The sequence below is a fragment of the Theobroma cacao genome, chromosome 10 (assembly GCF_000208745.1).
Source record: "Theobroma cacao cultivar B97-61/B2 chromosome 10, Criollo_cocoa_genome_V2, whole genome shotgun sequence".
Classification (NCBI taxonomy): domain Eukaryota; kingdom Viridiplantae; phylum Streptophyta; class Magnoliopsida; order Malvales; family Malvaceae; genus Theobroma; species Theobroma cacao.
Window position 1 is genome coordinate 6,386,279 of NC_030859.1, and position 11,248 is coordinate 6,397,526.

The following is an 11,248-nucleotide window of genomic DNA, read 5'->3' on the forward strand; positions in this document are numbered from 1 at the left end:
TTCTATTGTTTTTAATGGAATAATGACAAAAATTATCCTTTAGTTGCATTTTTAATAGATTCTTATACTCAAGCTATAAATGTTTAAGAAATTTTAGTTTACCTTAAACTATTTCCATCTTAAATCAATTGAATTCTTGGGTACAGCCTCTGGCTTCTTTAGCAGTCTTGACTGCAATCTTAAAATAGAATTTGAAACTAAACCAAAATGCCTACTTAGTATCTCACTACTTCTAACAAATTCTCTCTTTATAATCCTATTCTTTGCATGATGAGAAATAATGTACAAAAAGATAGCCATCATTTCCTCAACATTCATATTTTTTTGTTGGTGTAAGCCTACCAATGCATTGAAGCATATTACATAGTTTATAAAATGCAGTTCTATCCATTCTAATATTTTTAATGCATGTTAAATCAAAATCAAACACTATTCTCATAAAATTCAATTGCCTAATAATATGTCTCCTATATGTACTAGTTTTGGATCTTTTACGCTTTCTAGTATATATTAAAATATGATAACATCCTTGAACAAAAGTATTAGCTAAAAGTATCATGTTGAATAGCTCAATGGCTAATACAATAGCAAAGACGATCGTTGCAGTTTGCTCTTGAGAAAACCCTTCCATTGTGTGAACTAACAATATTAAAAAATAATTAAAATAATGAAATATAAACATTATATAAAAACAGCATATAGTAAACACAAAGTTAACTTTTCATGTCCACCTTACAAATATTCAATTTAAAAACAGCATATAGAGAATCCAATTTTGATAAACCCTAAAATATGAATATGAAAAAAAACCCAAATTAATAGAAAAAAGTCAGATTAAAGAATACAAGAAGAAGATAAAAAAAGAAGAAAGAAAAAGAAGAATGGGAGATTTCAACCCACAATTTCAGATGATGAAGAAGCAGAGATAGAAGAAGGAGGAGCGACTTTAGCAAAATAAAGAAGAAGCAACAAACCCCCAACCCCAAAAACGATGCTTTGCTTCGAATTGTGAGTAATTTTTTTAAAAGATGATGGGTAAAAATGTCTTTAAAGACATTATAGAGTACTATGTAATGTGATTGCATTAGTTTTGGACTGCAATCACATTACATCCATTGGTTGCAATGTGATTACATTGCAATCTTACATTACACTGGTCTGTTGCAAAACAAACACTACAATGAAATTTAATTGGGCACATTGCAGGGAATGTGACTTTACATCCCTTATACCAAACGCACCCTTAATGTCGACGGTTGTAATCCAAAAACATAAAGGGCATAAGATAGCTTTGAACCATTTTTTTCATATTTCAGTCTTCTCAATATCTATCGATAGCTGTCGTTTCATCTTCCAATCGTTCCAAACTTAGTTTAAGGGTGAAGGGAAGTTGAACCACTAAAGCTTAATCGTCCTACATTGTCTTAAGTAATGGCCGCATCTTCGAGCAGACCCAATGTCCATGACAATGGCGATCAAAGTATGGGTGATGATGAATACTCTAGCCTACGATCAAGGAAGAAATGGAAACTAGATCTTCAACTGCCTACCACATCAATTGGTTTTTCAATTGAACTAGGTAACGATCTGTGCTCTCCCTTACAGTTTAGTGACATATCACATGGTGGTAGGTATTGGGTAATAGAGAATGCCATGATATCATGCAGGAAAGTGGTAGATTGGGAAAACTTACAGGAAAACATATACCTTGAGGGTGACATATCTTCGTTTTTCGACATGGGTAAACTTAAAGGTCTAAGTACCTTTCCATATTTTGATTATAGCCTGACTCTTGTTAGGGAATTTTACTCCAGCATTCACTAGAGTGAAAATAAATTTGAAAATCCTAAAGATTTTGACCCATTTGTTTTGAACATGTTTTTGGGAGGAATAGAGTTTACAGTGACTCCCTTTGATATTGGAAAGCTCCTGAAAATGGAGTATAGACACAGACAATACAGACCTCCACCATCATATGACTCGTCTCGCATGTGGGCCCAAGTGACAAGTAGAAAAGAACCATACACCATAGAGTCATGTTCTGCTCGTCATTTGAATTCTGCACCAGATAGGCTAGTACATAATTTTCTGGCGTCCACATTACAGGGAAGGATTAGTCATTTAAGATATGTTAATGCTGAGAGTCTGTGGATGATGGAAACAATTGGAAGCTAGTTTGGCGTGAATATTGCAAAATATATGATCATAAGAATGAGACAAGTTGCCATGAGGGAAGAGACGACCCTTCCATACGGGAACATCATATTGGCTCTAGTTAAGAAGAAAGGGATATGGAGTAATAGGTATCTAGCTGACTGGACCAGTCGCAGGCCTCGTAATCTCTTGTTTCGATGGCTCGTGAAAAAGGGATATGACTTGAGTCTTGATGAGCCATTGAATTCTATCGAAGGCAACTCAATTCATCCTGCCCATGATACTTCATCCAGACAACAGTCTAGAGTTCCTATTTCTAATGATGTGATGTATAATATGCTTTTGAGGATTGATGAGAAACTCAGTAATCAAACTGCTAGAATGCAAGCATTGGAGTTGAGGATTCAGAATGTTGAGAATCTTCTAATGCAAAGAACAGATACAGCTGTTCGAGCAGTAGAAGCGTTGCAAAATTGACTGTTCTTAGATGAGTTTCTCCGACATTAACCTCAGAGAAAAAGGAAGTCAGTTATCATTGGTTCTGGTTGAGTCAACCATACTAGATGAACATTCATATTTCAAAATTATGGGTTAACTAGATTATAGATACTGTAGTTTGTATTTCATAATTCACTTGTGGTATTTTGTTTTCTTTAACTCAATATTTTGTTATGATGGTGCTTGGGGTTGAGTTATGGTTTGATATTGTCCATGGTAATTGGCTTACCTTTATTCGAAGAACATGACAGAAAATAGGTGATTCATGCGATGTAAGATCAACTATTCACGCAATCCCATATCATCTAGTCACTCGATTCAATAAGAATTCGTAACGCCACTCCATATATACTACTCACGCGACTCCATATCAACTAGTAACGTAATTCCATAATATCCAATCATGTGACTCCATTTTTCTACTCACGCGATTTTATAATAAATACTCATGCCATTCCATAACAACTAGTAACGCCACTCCATATATATTACTCACGCGAGTCAATATCAACTAGTCACGTGATTCTACAAAAAAGTCATGTCAGTGCTTCCATATAAACTAGTAACGCCACTCCATATTTACTACTAACGGGAGTCAATATCAAATACTCACCCGATTCTAAATCTTAACGGTTCATGCAATCCACATTTACTACTCACACGATTCCAAGTGGATTAGTGACACGATTCTATAGTAACAACTGACATGATTCAGAATTTAGTACTCGCGTGACTCCATAACAAATACTTTTGTGAATCAATATCAACTGGTGACGTGATTCCATCCACATTATTCACGCCATTCAATAGCAACTTCTTACAACCCTATGTCACACAATGCAATTCAACATGTCATATAAGCTATAAAGTAAAAAAGCAAATGGGGGTTATCATATGCAAACGAATGATGTTTGGCCTGACTTTTACTTTTAAGAGGTAGATAAGATGAAAGGGTAGGCCGAGCAGGTACTTAATAACCAATTCAGCCCCCCTTCATTGCACTGATATGGGTGTAGAAAACGAAGAGTCAGCATTCATGCCTATAAATAAAGGAAACCATTAACCATTTGAATCAAATTCAATTATCTTAATCAATCTTAAATAATTGAAAAATGACATCCAAAGATCCAAGAGTCGAGAAGGGGAAAGAGGCAGCCTCCGAAGAAGAGGAGGTGCCTTTGAGTTTGGGGGACTAGTTGCACATATTCTAGCAGAAAAGCAAATCTAAAACACAAGATGTCTCTCTGAAAGTGGATGGAACTTGTATGAAAGAGCAAACTGAACTGTCTGGTTGAAGAATGAAAAGTAAGATACACAAGATGTTCATATGGAAGGGAAAACCTTCAAGTCCAATGGTGGGGCCCGCTGGAACTAGTTGAAGAACAATGGAGGTCCAAAACAATTGAACATGGGACTTGAAGGTTTTCTCTTCCATATGGACATCTTGTGTATCTTACTTTTCATTCCCCAACCAGACAGTTCAGTTTACTTTTTCATACAAGTTTCATCCACTTTCAGAGCAACTATCGATATATTCATAAGCTATCGATACTCAAGCAGGTCTAGAACAACTGAACATTTATTGAAACAGAAGGATGGGAAGAAAACGAAGAAGAAGCTACTAAAAGTGAGGAGAAAGTACTAGAAAAAATTTGATATTTATCCTATAGTTGACTACAGTTCCCCTTATGTACAAAAATGCCATTGCATAGTTGGATCATAAAATTCCAAATAGAGTACTTAGCCCATTTGTTGGATCAACAAATTCATTGTACTCCTTCATAATTTGTTTTTCTTTGTAAACCATTAAATAAAGCACAAAATATTTAATAATATTTGCGTGATTGATTTTGGCATCCTGCTTCATATTTTTGCCTAAACAATGATGTATAATAATAGTAATAGTTGTTCTTAATGTCGATTGTTGTAATAAAAAAACATAAAGGGCATCAGATAGCTTCCAACCGTTTCTTTCATATTGCAATCTTCCTGTTGAGTTATGGTTTGATATTGTCGATGATAATTGGCTTACCCTTATTCAAAGAACATGACACAGAATAGGTGAGTCATGCGATGCAAACATAACTAGTCATGCGATTCAATAAGAATTCGTAACGCCACTCCACATATACTACTCACGCAAATCGATATCAACTATTAATGCAATTCCATAATAGCTAGTCACATGACTCAATTTTTCTACTCACGCAATTTCAAAATAAATACTCACGCCATTCCATAATAACTAGTAATGCCACTCCACTCCACATATATTACTCACGCAAGTCAATATAAACTAGTGACGCGATTCCACAAAAAGTCATGTCACGTGCTTCTATATTTACTAGTAACGACACTCCATATTAACTACTAACGAGAGTAAATATCAAATACTCACGTGATTCTAAATCTTAACGGTTCACGCGATCCATATTTACTACTCACACGATTCCAAGTGGATTAGTGACGCGATTCCATATTAACAACTGATGTGATTCAAAATTTAGTATTCGCGTAACTCCATAACAAATACTCCCGTGAATCAATATCAACTGGTGACGCGGTTCCATCCACACCATTCACGCAATTCAATAGCAACTGCTTACAACCTTATGTCATGCAATGCAATTCAACATGTCATATAGGCTATAAAGTAAAGAAGCAAATGGGGGTTGGCATATGCAAATGAATGAACACTGTCATGTAAATTGTGTAAAATACTAACAGACTTTACGATATGAATAAGAAAAAAACAATATTGTTCTTATTGGACCAATATGCGTATCACATGAATGAATACAAAGAATAATATGTAAATGATACAATAAAGAATAATATGAAAATGATACAGAATAATGTTAATGTTAATTACATAATGAAAAAAAATAAACAAATTCAAAAATTTAACAACTTGAGCTATCGGAAAAAATCTCAAAGGCAAACTTTGTTCGAATGCCCTCTATGACGTTTGCCTTTAGTGTCTGATCCTCCGAGTCGATCAACCACTGCAACGAGGCTATAACCCAATCCCTGTAACTATGCAAATCTTGCTGTATCGAGGTTTTCTCATTTAACCTATATTTCATCCGCGTCAAACCTCACTTTTGAGAAAACAAGCTGACAAAGTACCTTGCCCAGTGCCATATAATAGGAAACAATGATGTTAGTGGACTCATCTGCTTATCACGCGAGTCGAAATTCAGTGCTTCTTCCGACCGTACGATGAGTCCACTAACATTATAGTCCATTTCAGCAAGTTAACGTACACTACCACCTAGTGGCCATTGAAAAAGCATGGTACGAGAATTGCGTCAACCTCATGCCATGGCAAACCCCACGGAGGTCTCCCACCCCTTGCATACTCAAGCTAATCGTCTGGCATTACCACCTCACTCTGCTTGAATGTCTTCTCGGTGGGGGAAGGTTGCATTTTTTTGCTCAGTTGGAGCAAAATAAGCTGTCAATTATGTTATGCACAATAGTTAGATGCCATTAAGTAACCCTAAACCCCATACATTTGAATAATTACAACTTAGTAAAATATAATATACTTACATAGAATGTGGTGTCAACGATCAATATTCTTTGCTTGTAGTGTTGTGGATGGTGCTCACGCTCCTGCTTACACAGCACACTGATGCATGCATCAATCTGTTGGGTGTCCATCAACTCTGTTGGCATCTTCAATCGTAAAAAAAAATTAAGGCCCTTCTGCCCGTCGATGCCTAGAATGTTAACCTTGTAAATTTAAAATAGAGTTATATTAAATTATCGTATTCCAGACTATTTAATAAATATCCTAGAATCGTTAACCTTAATATGGTCTACTGTTTTTATTTTACCTGGCTTGGTCATTTTTCAGGAAGGACTCATATCTGTCCTTCAAATCATCCTTCGTTTTGCACTGGACTAATAGCGGGTTAACATACTATTTCGAAGGTATTTGCTGGCCAAGATCACACGTGCATCTTCGGGCTCAAGTCGAGGTGGAGCCATAATAGAAGGTCTAATCTCACCATGCGGGGGGGGGGGCTTTGCTGGAGTTGGGATTGGAGCAGGATGCACGGAAGTTGTAGTTCCACTACTCTCAGGATGAGGTACCTTTTCGACCTCAGACGGAAGAGGTGGAGCCTTGGGAGAAAGTGTGGGTTGAGAATGCTGGGCTGCCTCTAACAAAGATGGGATAGGCACAAGATGATGTTCAATCGAGCTACCGGCAGGTGAGCTTCGATTCTAAATGATCAAAAAAATCAAACACTTTAGAACAGTGTATACATTGTACATGTTATAACTCACGCGATGAATAACATAAAACCTCATACCTCAAAAAGGTCAATCAGCCGACTGACAATCCGATCCTCTAGCCCTTGCAGTGAGTGCTGGATATGCTCATGCAGTGACTGCGTCTGCATCTGCATCGCCCGCTGGATCTCCAACTGCATTGACTGTATCTGTATTTGCATCGCCTGCTGGATCTCTAACTACATTGACTGTTGGATCTCCAACTGCATTGACTGCATCTACATATTCATCTGCAATGACTGTAGGTCTTTCTTCCACTGTGTCCGCATCTTTTGTAGCTCTCCCTTAATGCTCGTAGTCATTTACGGACGCAGTGCCCGATTGCGCAGCTCAGCATAAGGGGCAGCACCCGAAGTAGGAGAAGGGGTAGCAGTAGAAGTAGGAAGAGCAGCAGCAAGAGTAGCAGCAACAACAATAGCAGCATGATGACTAGCAGGAGATGCAACATGAAAAGCTGTAGGAGGAGAATGAGGTGCCTTAGCAGCACTTCACTCGGAATAAACCTCTTCGTCTGTGGTGCGTCTCCACTTAACGACTCGTCATACTGGACTTTTCCCTTTACGGTCCATTATTTTCCTCCTTTTCATGGGGACCGAATTCTGGCCAACCCTCCAACTTCCATAATGGAATGTATTGCTGCCCCTCAAAAATATTGACCTTAATGTCTGCCTAGTATGCGGTCAACATCTCTTTTATCGTTGGTTCCAATGTCCTCACTACCCACAATTGCACCAAAACATACATTGCTATTAGGTCTAACCCTTGCTACCCTATGATAATAAAAATAAAAATTAATAAAATAAAAAAAATATGGTTTCTTTATTTTTCTTGCCCTCTCTCTCCAAACTTACAATATATGGATTTGGTTCCAAATATTTGATCCGTTTGCATCAGATTGGGACATGACGAAGCGGGATTATATTGGGATGAGATATGGAATTCGGACATAAGAAGACGACGCAAATAGGACGCGTGCAGGATCTGCTGATGGTTTGGTAAGGAACTGTTGTAATTGAGTGGAATTTTGACAGCACCAGCTTTATGATGGGATGCGTGCAGGAGCTGGTGACAGTTTGGCTAGGAACCGTTGTAATTGATTGGAATTATTACAGCAGTTTTATGCTAAGACATAGTGGGTTGATACTTCCTTTGCTTTAATGATGTCCGAATTTCCTATATTATGGTATTGCTTCAATAATCGCTGAGTTTTTTTATTTGGATAGGTCGGTTTGATGGGCCCCAAATGGATTTAATCAGGATATCTTTGGAGCTTGGACATCCCCACTTCCAAGTTTTTGTACTTAGGGGTTTTATTTTCTTTTATTGGCTATTTTACATCCATTGTAACAAAAAATTTCAAAGAATTTTCTTTGGCATTTAACAATAAAATTACGTATTTATAAAAAAAAAAAAGAGGAAAGGGGTTGGGGTTTAGTACCTTTAGAAATCAAGGACAGGGGACTTCTTATGAAATGGTTATAGAGATATGAGAATGAGAAAGAAGGTTTAAGGAGAAAACTTGTTGCAACGAAGAACGATTATGATCCATGTGCCTTGTTATCCAAAGCTATTACGATTTGTAAATGCTCTAAAATTTTTAAAAAATGTATATAATTTCTCCTTTGTTGCTTACTGATAAGTTTTTTTGGCAAATTAAAACTAATTTGGGAGTGGTTGTAGGTGACAGATCATCAATCTCAATCTGGAATGATACATGGATGGAAAATTGAACTTTGAAAGCTAAATTTCCAAGACTATATGCATTAGCATAGAATAAAGAAGGAAGATTGTGTGAGTTTGGACAATGGATAAATGATGGTTAGCAATGGCAAATTGAACTTAGTGCTTGTTTGGTCTGATTTTTTTTTTAACTTATCTATCTCTTAAAAGCAAAAGCCAAGCCAAACATAAAATTTTGAAAAGCTCTTAAAAAAAAGTAGTTTTTTTTTAAAAAATAAAATTTTGAAAAAAAGAGCTTCAGGAAAAGTTTCTATATGAGCTTTTTCTTCTCTTCTTTTAAAAATGCAAGAGAATTTTTATTTTTGTTCTAAAAATATCTTCATTTGTTAAAATAATTACAATATTACCCTCTCAAATAAAGAAATACTTTTTACGATAATTTTAACCAAAATTATAACTTATAAAAAAGAACTTATTAAAAAAAATTTACCAAACAACTTTAACTTAATTTTAAAAGCTATTTTTTTTATAAGAGCTTCATAATAGTTTTTATGTTAGAAAAAAATCAAGTCAAACAAGCTCTTAGAACGTAGCTTTTTGGACGAGAATATGAGCAGTGAATATAACTATAGGGCTTTTTGAGGGATTACACCTTGGGTGAAGTTTTTAAGGACGACATTATAATGGAAGGTGACACCTAGTGGTATGTATTCTTCTAACTGCACGTTTGGTTCGCGGCGAAAGGGATGAAGAGCTTTTCTACATGTATAATAAGATATTGAAAAGATACATGTCTCCACAAAGGAATGAAAAATATAAATATGCTACGGTATAAATTAAGTGGAGTATAATAGTATAAAGCAAGAATAAAATTGTGGTAGTGCAAGATTGTGGGCAATATCTATAATGTCTGAAAAAGACATGATGTCCCAACATCCAAAAAGGAACCCAACGCATTACTGTTGTCACCAAAACGCAGCCATTACAACTCTCGCTATTATCACCTTTTAAGATCCTGCATTCATAGTACTTTTTTATCCATGGAATAAACAACAAAAATTAAAAATCACAACACTACCAAAATAAAGTAAACCTTCATTCATGGAAAACCAATATATACCAAAGAACCAAAACTGAGTGTTAAAGACAGAAGTGCATGCAACCTTTGGAAAAACTCGGAAAAGAGAAATACCAGAACACAATGAAACACCACCATCAGCAATAGAAAACCTTTGCTGAAACTACAGAAGAAGACATCGTAGAAAAACGAAACATCAGTCAGAGAAAAACCTTCGAGAACCATTTAAAACGAAATGCCAAAATAGAAAGAAACGTAGCCATCAACAAAGAAAGAAGAATGACGCTGCGAGGAAACCTGAGTGACTGAGCGTCATTGCTAAGGAAAACCCAAAAACAAAAATGAACAAAACGAAAGAAACCCCTACACACTTGAATCAGAAGGAAACAATAGGTGGAAACCGTCACTGATACCCCAAAGGCAGAGGTTGAATCGAGGAGAACATTAAGTGGGAAAGAGAAAAAAAATGCCATAAGCGGCTGTTGTGGAAGAGAAAAGAACAAAGAAAGAAAAACAAAAAAAGAAAAAAAGGAAAATAAGAGTGAAAACTCAACAATGTTCCTCAGAAATTAAAAAATGACAAACCCACGTGTCGCGTTTTAGATACCCTATGTATGTTAGATTCATTATACTTAGATTAGATTATATTAGATTAGATGGTCAAACTAGACCCACTCTTTCTTCTCAAGTTATCCTTTTCTTCATTCCTCAATTTTCTTTTCCTTTTATCTTTTCTTTTAATTTCTTTTTTTTTTTTAGATTTGTAGTGGCATGGTTTCTTTTTTCTATCCTACATATCTTCTATCCATACTCACACGAGTTTACTAGCCGCCAGCAATGCTCCCACGTTCTGGTCTACTTTGTTAATTTCTTTAATTAATCCCTTTATTTTGGTTAGGTATGAAATGCAACAAAAAGGAAAAGAAAATAAATATACATTTCATATTTCATTTTCTTATCTACCTAATTGATTTTTTTCATATGTTTATTTCCTTTTGTTTGATTAAAATTTAAAAAAAATTGGAAAGTCCAATAAACATGTGCTTTATATCACATATCCCACATAAGTAAAAGATAAAGTTGATCTTAAATATATAAACATGGGTCTTTCACCATTTATCAAACATGCTTTTTGGGTTAGGAACATGAGCTCGTGATTTATAGGCTTGCACAAGGTTGGGTTTAAGTTCTCGCTTGTGACATTTCATATCCAAACAGACTCAAATCTTCATTGATATGGAGCCCTCATGAAAAATACAAGAGTCGAGGTAGACCCAAACTAGTGTAAGGGTCACTCTCTTTTACGGGTAAAGAGCTAGTACAACAAGGGCATTACACAATTGGGTCGGGTAGAATGTCACAAATCCCACATTAATAAAAGATGGGATGAGTCTTAGATATATAAACATGGGTCTTCCACCATCTATCAGGCATGTCTTTTGAGTTAGGAACATGGGCTTGTGATTTATAGGCTTACTCAAAACTCTATCTTCAGAGTTTAAGGCCACACAAGGTTAGGCTTAAGTTCTGGCTTGT